This window comes from Zea mays, chromosome 3 (genome assembly GCF_902167145.1).
Source record: "Zea mays cultivar B73 chromosome 3, Zm-B73-REFERENCE-NAM-5.0, whole genome shotgun sequence".
NCBI classification, from domain to species: Eukaryota; Viridiplantae; Streptophyta; class Magnoliopsida; order Poales; family Poaceae; genus Zea; species Zea mays.
The window spans coordinates 68,326,105-68,338,290 of NC_050098.1; the positions used below are offsets into that span (position 1 = coordinate 68,326,105).

The window sequence follows — 12,186 nt, forward strand, 5'->3', positions numbered from 1 at the left end:
CGATAACTTTTTCCCCGAAGCATGACGCATAATATAATCGTATGTTTTGGAAGATGCTTCGGGGACGGCGGTATCAACTTCTTCAACCGAAGCTGGCTCCGACATTTTCAGTTCTTCGGTTGCCTTTGCAATTTTTACTTCTTCTGCTTCCGAAGGTATTACCTTGGTTGGTTCTGAAGGCCCAGATTCAACTCCAGTTTGTTGCTTTGGAGCTTCAGCAACAGACACTTCAGCAAGTGCCTCAGAAGTTTCAGCAGTTTTCTTTGGAGTTGTGCTTGGAAGTTTAATTGTTTCCAAAACATCTAACACATTAACCATTCTTTTCCTTTTTGGGGTTACTGTCGGCCCCTTCTTAATTTCTGATGCTTCAATTTCCTCTGAAGGATTTAAAATTTCTGATGCCTTCACTCCCTCAACTGATGTTTTCGCTTCTTCTGCCTCTGGTTCTTTTATCTTTTCTGTCGCTGGCACTTCGGCCATTTCTGCGACTTCTGGCAGCAGGGTTGGCTCTTCAGCCTCGGTGGCCGAAGAGGTTTCTCCGGTAAACTCAGGCACCGTGGCTGGTTCAATATAGCATGGCCGATGTGTCAGAACCTTTACCCTTTTTCTCTTCGGTGCTGGCTCACTAGGAGCAGCTGCAGCTTTTTCTTTCGCAGAAGTTGTGCCTTTTCTTTTCTGCCCTCGAATGGGATAGCGGTAGTCGGGGTAGACGAACCCGATTGCATCAAATACCTGGTTGAGTCTTTTCCTTTTTCGGCCTCCAAAGGCCGCTGACAAAGCAGTATCTTCGACCTTTGAATATGCCCCAAACAATTCATCACTTACAGTCTCAATGCTCTTTAACCAATCATCATCTGGTTCAACGAATTTGTCTCCATACTCGAATGTGTACTTCAGCCGGACTAGCCCACCTTCGTCAGTTTCTTTAATAGTTTCTTTTGGCATTTCCCAATTATCCGCAAGAGGCCACACTCTGAAGGCAATATGTTCTTGTGTTAAATCCCTCGACCCAATAAAAGAACAAACAACTCCGAAGGCTCTCTGGCATTCTTCGGTTGCTTCATTCATTTCCACCTTCGGCCTTCGCAGGCCGAAGCGTTGCCAGATGGGATGCATAATAATCTTCTTTATATCTTCTCGAGATTTCAAGTCATTTTTCACGTAAAACCATTCCGTCATCCAATCGCCAGGCCACCTCTTCCGAAAGGTCGGCACGGGGCAGCTTGACCTAGACCGAGAGCCGAAGCTATAGCAGCCAAAGTTGTTGTGATATTGTTCCTTACCCCAGGGTTTTGTCTCGTATAACAATTCGTGTATATTGCAGAAGCTCTTTGCATCAGGTTCCAAGCCTTGGCTCCTCACAGCCCACACGAAAATATTCATCCTTATGATCGCTTCGGGGATAAGTTGGTGAAGGTGGATTTCAAATATCTTCAGCACCTCCACAACAAAACGGCTCAGGGGAAATCGTAGTCCAGCTTTCAAGAAGCTTCGAAATACTACAACTTCATTTTCCTCAGGAGTTGGGCAAGTCTTCTCTCCTTCGTCGGCCCTTACAATAGACAAATCCCGGAAATATCTTCCCCTCATGTTAGCAAGATGACTTTCTTCAATACTTGATTTGCCGAAAACCGCATGGCTTGGTCGCCAAGGTCGATCTTCGGAGTCTTCGCCACCACTATCCGCATCATAGTTGTCGCTATCACAAGTATCTTCAGATAAACCTTCCAAAATTTCTTTAGTGATCTTCTCTGTATTAGTTTTCGACATAGATTGAAGAAAACCCAGATGCATCTCTTCAGAAAGACTCAGCTTCATTTCGGCAACAACCTTCTTCTCCTCAGACATCTCTTCGGAATTCTTGCCTCTCGCTTCCGAAGCTTAAAACTAGGGAGGCAACAAAATATTTGTGGGCAGAAAACTATTTGAGCAGGCAAAACAGATTGCAAGGGAGCGTGCCGAATAAATTGTGGCGAGCCTGTATTTATAAACCCATTATGTCGGAGACTGGAGGGCCCCATTTGCCAATGACTGTTGCTATTCTAGCAAAAGGAAGGTGTTTTTTCGGACCTTCGGCTTATAGCCTTCGTCCATTTCGCAATCTGAATTCATCATTCTGACAAATTAATATTGCGCGGGGCTACTGTTGGGGGCCTTCGGCTTCCGAAGGTCCTCAAAAGTATGATTTAACAATGTTTCTAGAGTAAAAGTACATTAACAGGTACCTTCGGATTCGGATCAGAGCCATGGTACGAAGAAGCACAAAGGTTGGCGCAGAGCCGAAGCTGTGTGTAGAAGAGCTTCAGAGTAGCGGCGGAAAAGGAAACCGACTTAAAGATGAAAAACCAGATTAGACCTCGAAGAGTTATCATAGAGTTATTGATAAATGTAAAGGGCATTATTGTAATTTTCCATGGGCTGCGACCCGTGCTTATAAATAGGTGAACAGTATCCCTGTACGGGGCACGTTGATTTGGCATTGACTTTCGCGTCACACTTGTACTTTTACCTTCTCACGAGTCGAAGGTACATTTGTAATTTGATATTATTTCTATTCCGACATCATAATAAAATAGAAATGGGTTGTTAATAATACATAACCGTTTATGTTAACTTATATGTTTCATATGATTCCTTCCTCATTATTATATTTTATGCTTATGAAGGTATGTCCTTCATAACCTTCGTCCAAAAATCATTATATCCTTAGGGAAATAGTGTTTCAAAGGACGAAGGATATTAACATTTAACATTTTGTGTTGCCTTGTTCTTAATTCGAAGCATTTGAGAACAAGTCCCCAACAGTTACACCCATCCATTCATTCGAATGTACCCCATCCTTTCTCCACCCGTCATACATCACCCTCCGATCACCGTCCATTTTAAAGGCTAAACAAAAGTCAAAGAACATCAACGATCGTCCGTGGCTTAATTAGGTGAACTCCCTATTAGGTAAAGGCCCTAAACCCAACCAAGAGTGTAGGCTGATGCTTGTGATTTATGACGTGTAGCCTACGATTGTCGCTAAATTTCGGCAGCATAACCCCGCTGCTCTCCAAGCACACGCCTGAACATGGTGTGTTGGAGAACAACTGGGTTACACAACCGAAATTCCGCGTCAATCGTAAGGCACATGTCACAAATCACAAGCATCGGCTTACACTCTCAGGCTGTCCAAAATATGTGGACAATTCCAGAACGGCGAACCTCACAAGCCAATGTGACGTTCGCCGTTCCCGAACGGGTGACGCATACGGTTCGCTACGGTTAACGATTAAAACTGATAATAATGTATACCTGAGAAATTACGAAAACAATGTATACCTGAGAATAATGTACGAGTCTAGCTAACTGTGGAGAAGATCAAGTCGGAAGAACACCTATGTACAAAAAATATTATTGTCAATAAAAAATTCGGCAGCACCTCCCCTATAAACTAATGTTTCTAAAACCTGCAAATAAACAACAACACGATGGTTGCCAACACAGAAAACTATACGATAGCTACATAATAAACAATATGCTGACCAGTATATGCTAAACAATATGTTGACCAGTATATGCTAAACAATATGCTACAAGTATATGCTAAACAATATGCTACAAGTATATGCTAACTATATACTCACTAACTTTCCTTCATCAAATATACTAACAATTTCCTAACTATATAATCACTATATGGTTAGTTTAACATAATGCTATGTTAAACAATATACTTTACCATGTGCTAAGTAACTAAAAAATTTAAAATTTTACCTGTCGGACTAGGAGGCGAGGCGGAGCTCGGTGCGGCTGCGGCTGCGGCGGGGGACGGCGGTGGAGAGAGCCGGTGCCCGAGGCTCTCGGGCCGAGGGCGGTGGTGGGGGCGAGGCTGCCGCGCAGTGGGGGCGCGTGTCGCCAGAGCTGCACGGGCGAGCGGTGCCCCTTCGAGGAGCCGGGACGCAATAGGGCGGGCGCCGCCGGAGCTGCAGGGGGCCGGGGCGCGATGGGGCGGGCCGCCCGATCGCTGGTGGAGGGAAGGGCGCGCGGCGGGCGCGCAGCGGCGACGGCGAGAGGCGGCCGCGCAGCGGCGAGGGCGTGTGAGGACGGGCGGCGTTGCGGCGAGGGAGGACGGGGGGCGGGCGCCAACGGCGGCGCGGCGACGGAGGGCGGGCGGGCGGCGGCGCAAAGAGAGATTGACGAGCGAGAGAGAGAAACTGCGCGCTGAGACCGATTAACGGGCCTATATTTTCGTCGGCCTCAGTGAGGCCGACGAAAATAGTGGTCAGTTAATGCCTTATTTTCGTCGGCCGGGAGAAGGTCGACGAAAATAATTGACTTATGTTCGTCGGCCTGGCTATGACCGACGAAAATAAACCTTATTTTCGTCGGTCTCGGGGCCCACGAAAATATCGTTCCTATTTTCGTAGGCAGGCCGACGAAAATATGTACTGGCCCACGAAAATAAGGTGTATTTTCGTCGGTCCCGAGGGCCGACGAAAATAACTATGTATTTTCGTGGGCCGACCGATGAAAATATCTAGGCCCACGAAAATTTAGGCGTTTCCTGTAGTGTCAACAATAGGTAAAAAATAATTGATCCTAAATGACTCCTCTGTGGATTGTGACTCGATAGATGGATCATCCACACACTCATCAAATTGTCTTTTTCTCTTAATTTTACGCTTTGTTCAGAACATTGGATGAATATCCATCCCCGCTGCAATTTCCTTTGCATCTTCCAATGATTTTGAAAATCCATCTTCTCTGTACCTTGTGAAAAAGGAAATCAGTCCCTGTACACTCTCAATTGCAATATCAATAAGCATATCTTTTGATTGCAACTCCTTACTGATCGAATCAACTTTAGATAATATTTCATACCAGATAATGATTGACACTAAAAATTCAAATCCACCAAGTTCATTTTCTGCTAATGATTTAGCTTCACTACTTGCCAATGGATCATTATCACTTTCAGCCACCTGTAGCAAAGCCTCTCTTATTTCTGGGAGCTGAAATCTTATAGCCTTAACACTGTCAACACGACTCTCCCAACGAGTAGATGACAATGACTTTAGAGTCAATCCTTTTATGTTTTCTTTAAGAATGTTCCATCTCTTTGTAGAATTTGCAAACGTTGTGTATATGCGTTGGATCACTCCAAAAAAATATGTTGCTTTACGACAAGACTTTGCCATATCACATAGTGTCAAATTCAAACTATGACAACCACAAGCTGAATAAAAGGCTCTTGGATTTATATCCAAAAGTTTCTTTTGTACTCCTTGATGTTTTCCCTTCATATTGGACCCATTATCATATCCCTGTCCTCTCACATTGTCCACATCAAGGTCAAGACTTTTTAGTTCCTCTTGTAGAACATCAAACAATCCTTGATCAGTGGTGTCATTCACATCCAAAAAACCTAAGAAGGATTCTTCAATGCAAGTAGAATCTGTAGTTGCATCGACATACCTTATTATCAAAGACATCTGTTCTTGGTGGCTTGCATCAGGGGTATAGTCAAGGATAACTGAGAAGTACTTTGCTTCTTTTACCTTTGCAATGATTGCAGATTTGATCACAGAAGCTAACAGATTAATTAACTCATTCTGGATAGAAGGACCAAGATAATGATCACGGATTTTATCATTGGTGATGCGGTCAACATGCTCTTTGATAACCGGGTCAAATTTAGCCAACGTTTCAATTAGTCCTAAGAAATTACCATTGTTGCCTTGATACAACCTGCTATTACTACCACGAAATGCTATATTATGTTCTGCAAGAAATCTTACAATCAAAATACTCCTGAGCAATACTTTTCTCCAATGCTCCCTTTCTTTTTCAAGCTCTCGTTGAGCAACTCTATCAATAGTTTGATTCTGTTGAAATCTGAGACGCAAATCATACCATGCAGCCATATTTGTGACATGTTCTCTACTAACTTCATGCTCTTTTAGTCTAGTGCCAATATGACCCCAATCACTGAAACCATCATTTGCTAACTGACCTCTCACGTGTCCCTTTTTTAGTAACTTGTAGCAAAAACAAAAAACTTTATCAAGCTCTTTGCTATATACAAGCCATTCTCTGTCACATTTTTCTCCGTTTGGGAGAACTCTATTGTAAAATATTGTCGAAAACCTTCTAGATAATTTGTCTCTAGGACCATGTGTCACACCCGTTTCTAAAGGGCAGAGCCGGGTGCATAGCATATGTGTGCCAGGATCTATTTCCACACATATGTTGACGTCACAAGTGTAATATATCAAAAGAACAATGCATAAAAGCGTAAATAGTGATTATATTAACATATTACACTTTGAACAGACATAATGTCTTAACCTTTATCCATCAAAGTACAGCGAAACAAGGACATCCATCCACATGAAGATGACCGGGGGTATCACTAGACTAGCATCCATGGAGTTCAGCATCATATCTTCATCTGCAAACTTCTGATCAAAATTAAGCAAGGGTGAGCTCACTTATGGTCGGGGCTCAGCAAGTGGGGGAAAAACTAATGCAGGTTTAACAAGGTGAGGCTAAGGTTGAGCAGTAAGCATTTTAGTTGGTCAACATTTTATTAACAACACCTGTCTTACTAATAAGTGTGAATCCCAAGTATTCCCATTAAACAAAGGTACAAGAGTATATCAAAAACACTTAAGTGAAACCACTTAAGCAAACCATTGGCAGATCATCGGATCTCGATTTATTTCCATCTTCAAGTTCAATTATCATGTGAGGAGTCCAGGCTGCTCATAACCGTGAGCACGGCTGATATATCAGTTTTACACTCTGCAGAGGTGGCGCATCTTTACCCATGAGTCGCGATTCCCTTCTAGCCCGGGTTAGCTAGACCCGTATTCACTTCCGAGGTGAATGGCCAAGGTCTCACTACGAGGCTTCTCCCTAGAGTCCTCTTTACGCAAATGCTGGAAATGGTCAAACTGCATAAGGCACACCTACCGTAACCAACTTATAGTCCAGACTACAGGGTAAAGCTTTGGGAACTATGCCCATATCCAATCTGCCTGAGCCGGAACTATAAGAGCTTGCCAGATGCCCCCGTTCCTGTCGACCACGACCAGCACCCAACATAAGACTTCCCTAGTTATTTAGCCAAGACCAGAGCCATGATAGTTCTCATGGTAGCACTGTTTTCCCGGGGGGTCACTCCATGTTCCAATTAATATGCAATAATCTTGTTTAACCATCGGGTTAACAACAATAAAGTAAACTTACCATTTGGAACATCAGTATCATAAATAGGAGTGACTGCATAAATTTAAAGTTGTAGCAATAGCATAGCTACTAAGGTAAAGTATAATTCCCAAGTTTGATCAAGGAATAAGGTTGGAAAGGTTATCTAAATAGGTAACCCGTCAAATTATGCATATATTCGTCGAAAAATAAACTTTATTAAATGTATTGTTTGGGATCAAACAGAGTATGCAGAGGGAGAAGTCCACTTGCCTTGCTTATTGAAAACTTGAGGTTCTTCCACGGATAGGAATAGATCTTGATTCTTAACTACTAGATCAACCACTGAATATCACACAAACAAACAAGAAGAACAAACACCACTCAATAACATACAACATTCACCATACGTAAAGCTAAAAGAGAGCCTAACGAAAAGAGCGTTCGCTTATCAAAAACGTCGTAAGTAATGGTTATATTAAGAGGGTATTCTTTTCAAAATTGTGTGATCTATACTTTATAAAACAAGACATGAGCTTAAAAATATCTTAATTAAACTATACAAATATTAGGTTCACTAATTTAATATTTTATAAAACGTCATACGCGATACGTCTAAGATAAAGGATTTATAAGACGATAAAACATGTTATAACGATATTAAACATTTTTAACCTTTTAGAATAGATATAAGTTATATATCTAGGGTTAATGGTCTACTAATCACGTTATTAATTTTAGAAGCATTATGGAGCATATAATTCATTGTTAAACCTATCACTTATGATAAATTAAGATATAAGTCTAAATAGGTTTTATGTGAAAAGGTCATTATTATTATTAAACATCTATTTATGGAAAGTTATGGTATATGCCTTAAATGAACTTTTATGTAAAAGACAATGAACAAACAACTATCTTTTAATTTCATTTAGAAAACACATAGCCTATATTATTATATTCGAAGTCAAAATATAAAGTAACATTTTAAGTTATAAAAGAAATTAAACTCTTATTATTTTATTTTACCCTTTAGGAAAAACTAAATGATTTATATAACATGGACTAAATATGATAAAATAATTAATCAAGCCCATATAACTAGTTATGAACAAGTTGACAATAGGTGTGACTAATAAATTATGATAAAGGATAATTAATCTACTAATTATCTTTAATTCTATTGTAGGAACAAATGATCTAGATAATTAAAATGAATACTATATTTATTGGTATTAACTATCATTTAAGTTATGACGGTGTGAGCACTTAATTAAGCCATTATATCATTATTAAAAAAGTTATATGACATATTACTATTTAGTACGGCTATACTTAAACATTTATAACAAACCTTATTAAATTAAAACATGATCTATTAAAAAGGGTCGTTTTACAGCTAGAAACAAATTCTCTAATTCCTTAGTAAGAAACCTATATTTACCAATATAACTATCAATTTCTTTGTTAGAAAAGTATAAGCGCCTAGTTAAGTCATTTTAGCATTATTATAAATTCTACTCTTTCGATTTCTCATTTCTTTTCTAAATAGAATTTATATGTATATCTAAAAATTGTTTATTTATAATTCTTCTAACATTAATATACTAGAATTAATTGTAAATTACTAAATGAGACTTTTAATAACCTATTCATGGTTATTATGACATAAATAAATGTCTTACTAATTCTAAGTACTTAAGTGCCATACTTATGAATACATTTATCATGACTAGTGAAATCTATATTTTTATTTTACCGGAAATACGTGGCTTAGTACCTATTTCAATTTATCCCTAAAATTATACTTATATCCATACTAATCAACTATCTCTCTACACACTAAAGCGAAATCAAATCCGTAAACGTATTCTAGTATGAAAATCACCGCGGTACTGACTAGTGACTGTGTTCATTTTTAGAATTATAAAATCATACACATATTTAAAATATTATCGCGAGTTTCGATTTTGGCTACACGTATACATCACATCTCTAAAAATCATACGTGAATCGCCAAATCGCATCATCATAATATTACAACGATAATTCATAAATTCGTAAATTAATTCAACACATGATTTAGACAATAAATTAATGGGTTGAGGTTGTCTTCAACCTTGGGTGAACGGACGACGGCGAACGGGCTCGAGCGCGCGACTAGGCGAAGAGTTGGATGGGGTTCGGGCACGTCTCCGGCGAGTTCCATGGGAAGTCCGAGCACGGCGGGGCAGTGGATGGTCCAGCCGGGGTGCTGCGTAGCTGCGTCGACAGTGGTCGATGAGCGCCAAATTTACAAAAGTCAGGGACCAAAACAGAAATCGATCATCTTCTACCTCCGGTTTTTGGTTTCCACGGCAAAGGAGACAACAGGCTAGAGACTGGGTCAGCTTCACTGCGGCGGACAGCGTTCTGGGCAGTGATTCGTCGAAGGGGACGCTAGTGACTTGTGTTCACCTTCGCCGGCGACGGGGGAGGAGCAGGGACCTCTAGTCACGGCGAGCGGCGTGATGGCGGGAACACATACGCAAACAAGCGAGCAGCAAAGTGGAGCGTGTGAGAGCGAGCTTGGGGATGGAGAAGGAGGAGGGAGAAGAAAGGAGTTCGGCTGCTCTTTTATAGAGGATGGGAGAGAGATGCAGGGTCGGCCGGGGTGCTTCATGGCCAATAATGGCGTCAGCATCAATGGAGAGAGGAGTAATGGCGCCAATAACTCGGAGAAACGCTCGGTTGACGCTCCATTACACAGGTGAGGAACGGACGCGCGGCACTTGGGGTCGCTTGGTCTTCCGTTGTTGCTCGATGGCTCGGCTTCATGGCAGCGAGGCACAGGGGCGCGGGGTCGGGTGCACGGCGTCGCACTGGTTCCTGGCGGCGCGGTCAGCATCGGATCCTGCAGGACTCGACCGCGGTCGGCGTCGGGCTTGGCTTGAGCGCGCGGCTGGAACTTCGTGGCGCGGCGGCTTCGGAGTCGGGGCACTCGCACGGTCGCTCAACGGCGTCGGCCGGTCGGGCTCGGGGCGGCTGGCGTCCATGCGGCTCGGCGGGCTGGGCGCATCGGAGAGAGGAGCGAGGGGGAGGAGAGAGAAGGAGGCAGGTGGGAGAGAGAGGAAACGGCTCCTTACGGCGCGCTGGCGTGCGAGAACAGAGGGATAGAGAGAGAAAGAGAAGAAGAGGGGGAGAGAGTCCCTGGCGGCGGCTGGGAACAGGAGAGGAGTGGCGGCCGGCTAGGTCAGGGGGCGCGGCTGATGGGCCCTAGTGGGCCGGCTAGGGTTAGATTAGGTTTGATTTTCTTTTTTTTTCTTTTCTAATTTCGAAATACCTATTCAAATAATCATAAAATTCATAATAATCAAACCAAAATTATTTATAAATAAAATATTAATTCTTAGATTAATATTTATTATATTATTTATGTGATTTTTAATTTAAGAAGAAATGATATTCAATATTCAAAATTACTTATGAGCAATCAAAAATCATTCCGAATGAAATAAATAACAAACACTTCAATGGAAAATTTATTATCATAAATACCATTATTAACTAAATGTATTATTTTTATTTAATGATTTTCATAGTGTCACAAATCTACCCCTCTTAAAAAGAATCTCGTCCTCGAGATTAGAAAAGGCTAGCACGAAAGCAAGGGAGATACATGGTTTATTTGTAGGTTCTTAGTTCTCATTGAACTCCTCCAGACTTAAGGAACTTCCTTACTTCTCTGCTCCGAAATGTATACTAATCAAGCGACCTTCATCATCATACTTATAAAATGGTGGGTCTTCTGAAGTATTGCTTAGGTCATGCTTGGCAGCTTTCTTCTTTATTCGGTCTAGACGCTTCTTGGGGCATTCGCGAATAAGATGTCCTTCGTTTTTGCAGTAGTAGCAAGCACCTCTTGCTTTGAGTTTTTGCGAGTCAACTTTGCTTGATCAACAGGGGGTGAGGGTTGATTGGGTGTCTGTATCTCATGTAGCTGAGCCTGACTTGATTCTTCTGTTTGGGTATCCATGTGTTTCGTGGCTTTCGCTTGAGGTGGACTAATCATGTATCCAAACATTTTTCTATTCCTTTTGTTGGTCTTCATTCCATTCATCAGATATCTCTGTGACTCATTTTTCTCGTTCATAGTTGTTAAGGTAGGAATATTGTCGTTGGCACCATTTACTTCATTTCCATTGGGGTTCGTCATCTAGTCAGAGGATAAAAGAGTTAGTGAGACAGACTGCATAAGAGGCTTGTATGACATTAAGATGAAGAGTGAACACAACTTTTTGATTTCCAATATAAGATTAGTCAAGGAACAAGGATGGTTTCTAGCTTCCTCATAATTCAAGAGTTTACAGGTGTTATATTCCTTAACAAAGATCTTTTGAACTTTATAGATTTCAGAGCATGATATCCAAATCATCTTTCTGATCCAAAAGTATTTCTTTGAGCACAAATTGAGAGAATGACTTGAGCGGGATTTTAGGCCAACTAGAGTATCACATTGTTTGCATATAACAGATGACACCATACTTTATTTTCTTTATAAAGAGGCAAAACACAATGGGTGCGAAAGATTCTCCAAATTTATTCATATATCACTTAGCACAATTACAATTTCTCAAAGGGGCAACAACTTGACACTTTTTTTCGTGAGACATACTCCTTCTTCTAGCTAAACGATATATTATTCTTCCTTGATAGATGTACCAATCTGAGCTGGAGGTTGATTGTCTTCAACTACTATTCTTTCTCCAGACGGGGTTTCCAAACACATGGTTCTCTCAGTATGTTTGATTACTGCCTTAGTTCTTTGTAACCAATTATTTCCAAGAATCACATCCTTTCCCATTGATTCTATCACTAGGAGATCAGCTAGAAAATCTATCCCGTTGATTTTAACACTTACTTTTGGACATATATAGTTTACTAACATTTTTCCTTCGGGTGCACTAATGGTCTTTCTTGATCTTAAGGGACACTTAAAGATACCATACTTTG

General features: G+C 41.2%; 1 pseudogene; it reads right to left on the reverse strand.

Moving 5' to 3' along the window:
* The window catches only part of LOC103651994 (zinc finger MYM-type protein 1-like), a 48,551-nt pseudogene that overhangs the window by 13,042 nt on the left and 23,323 nt on the right, over positions 1–12,186 (reverse strand).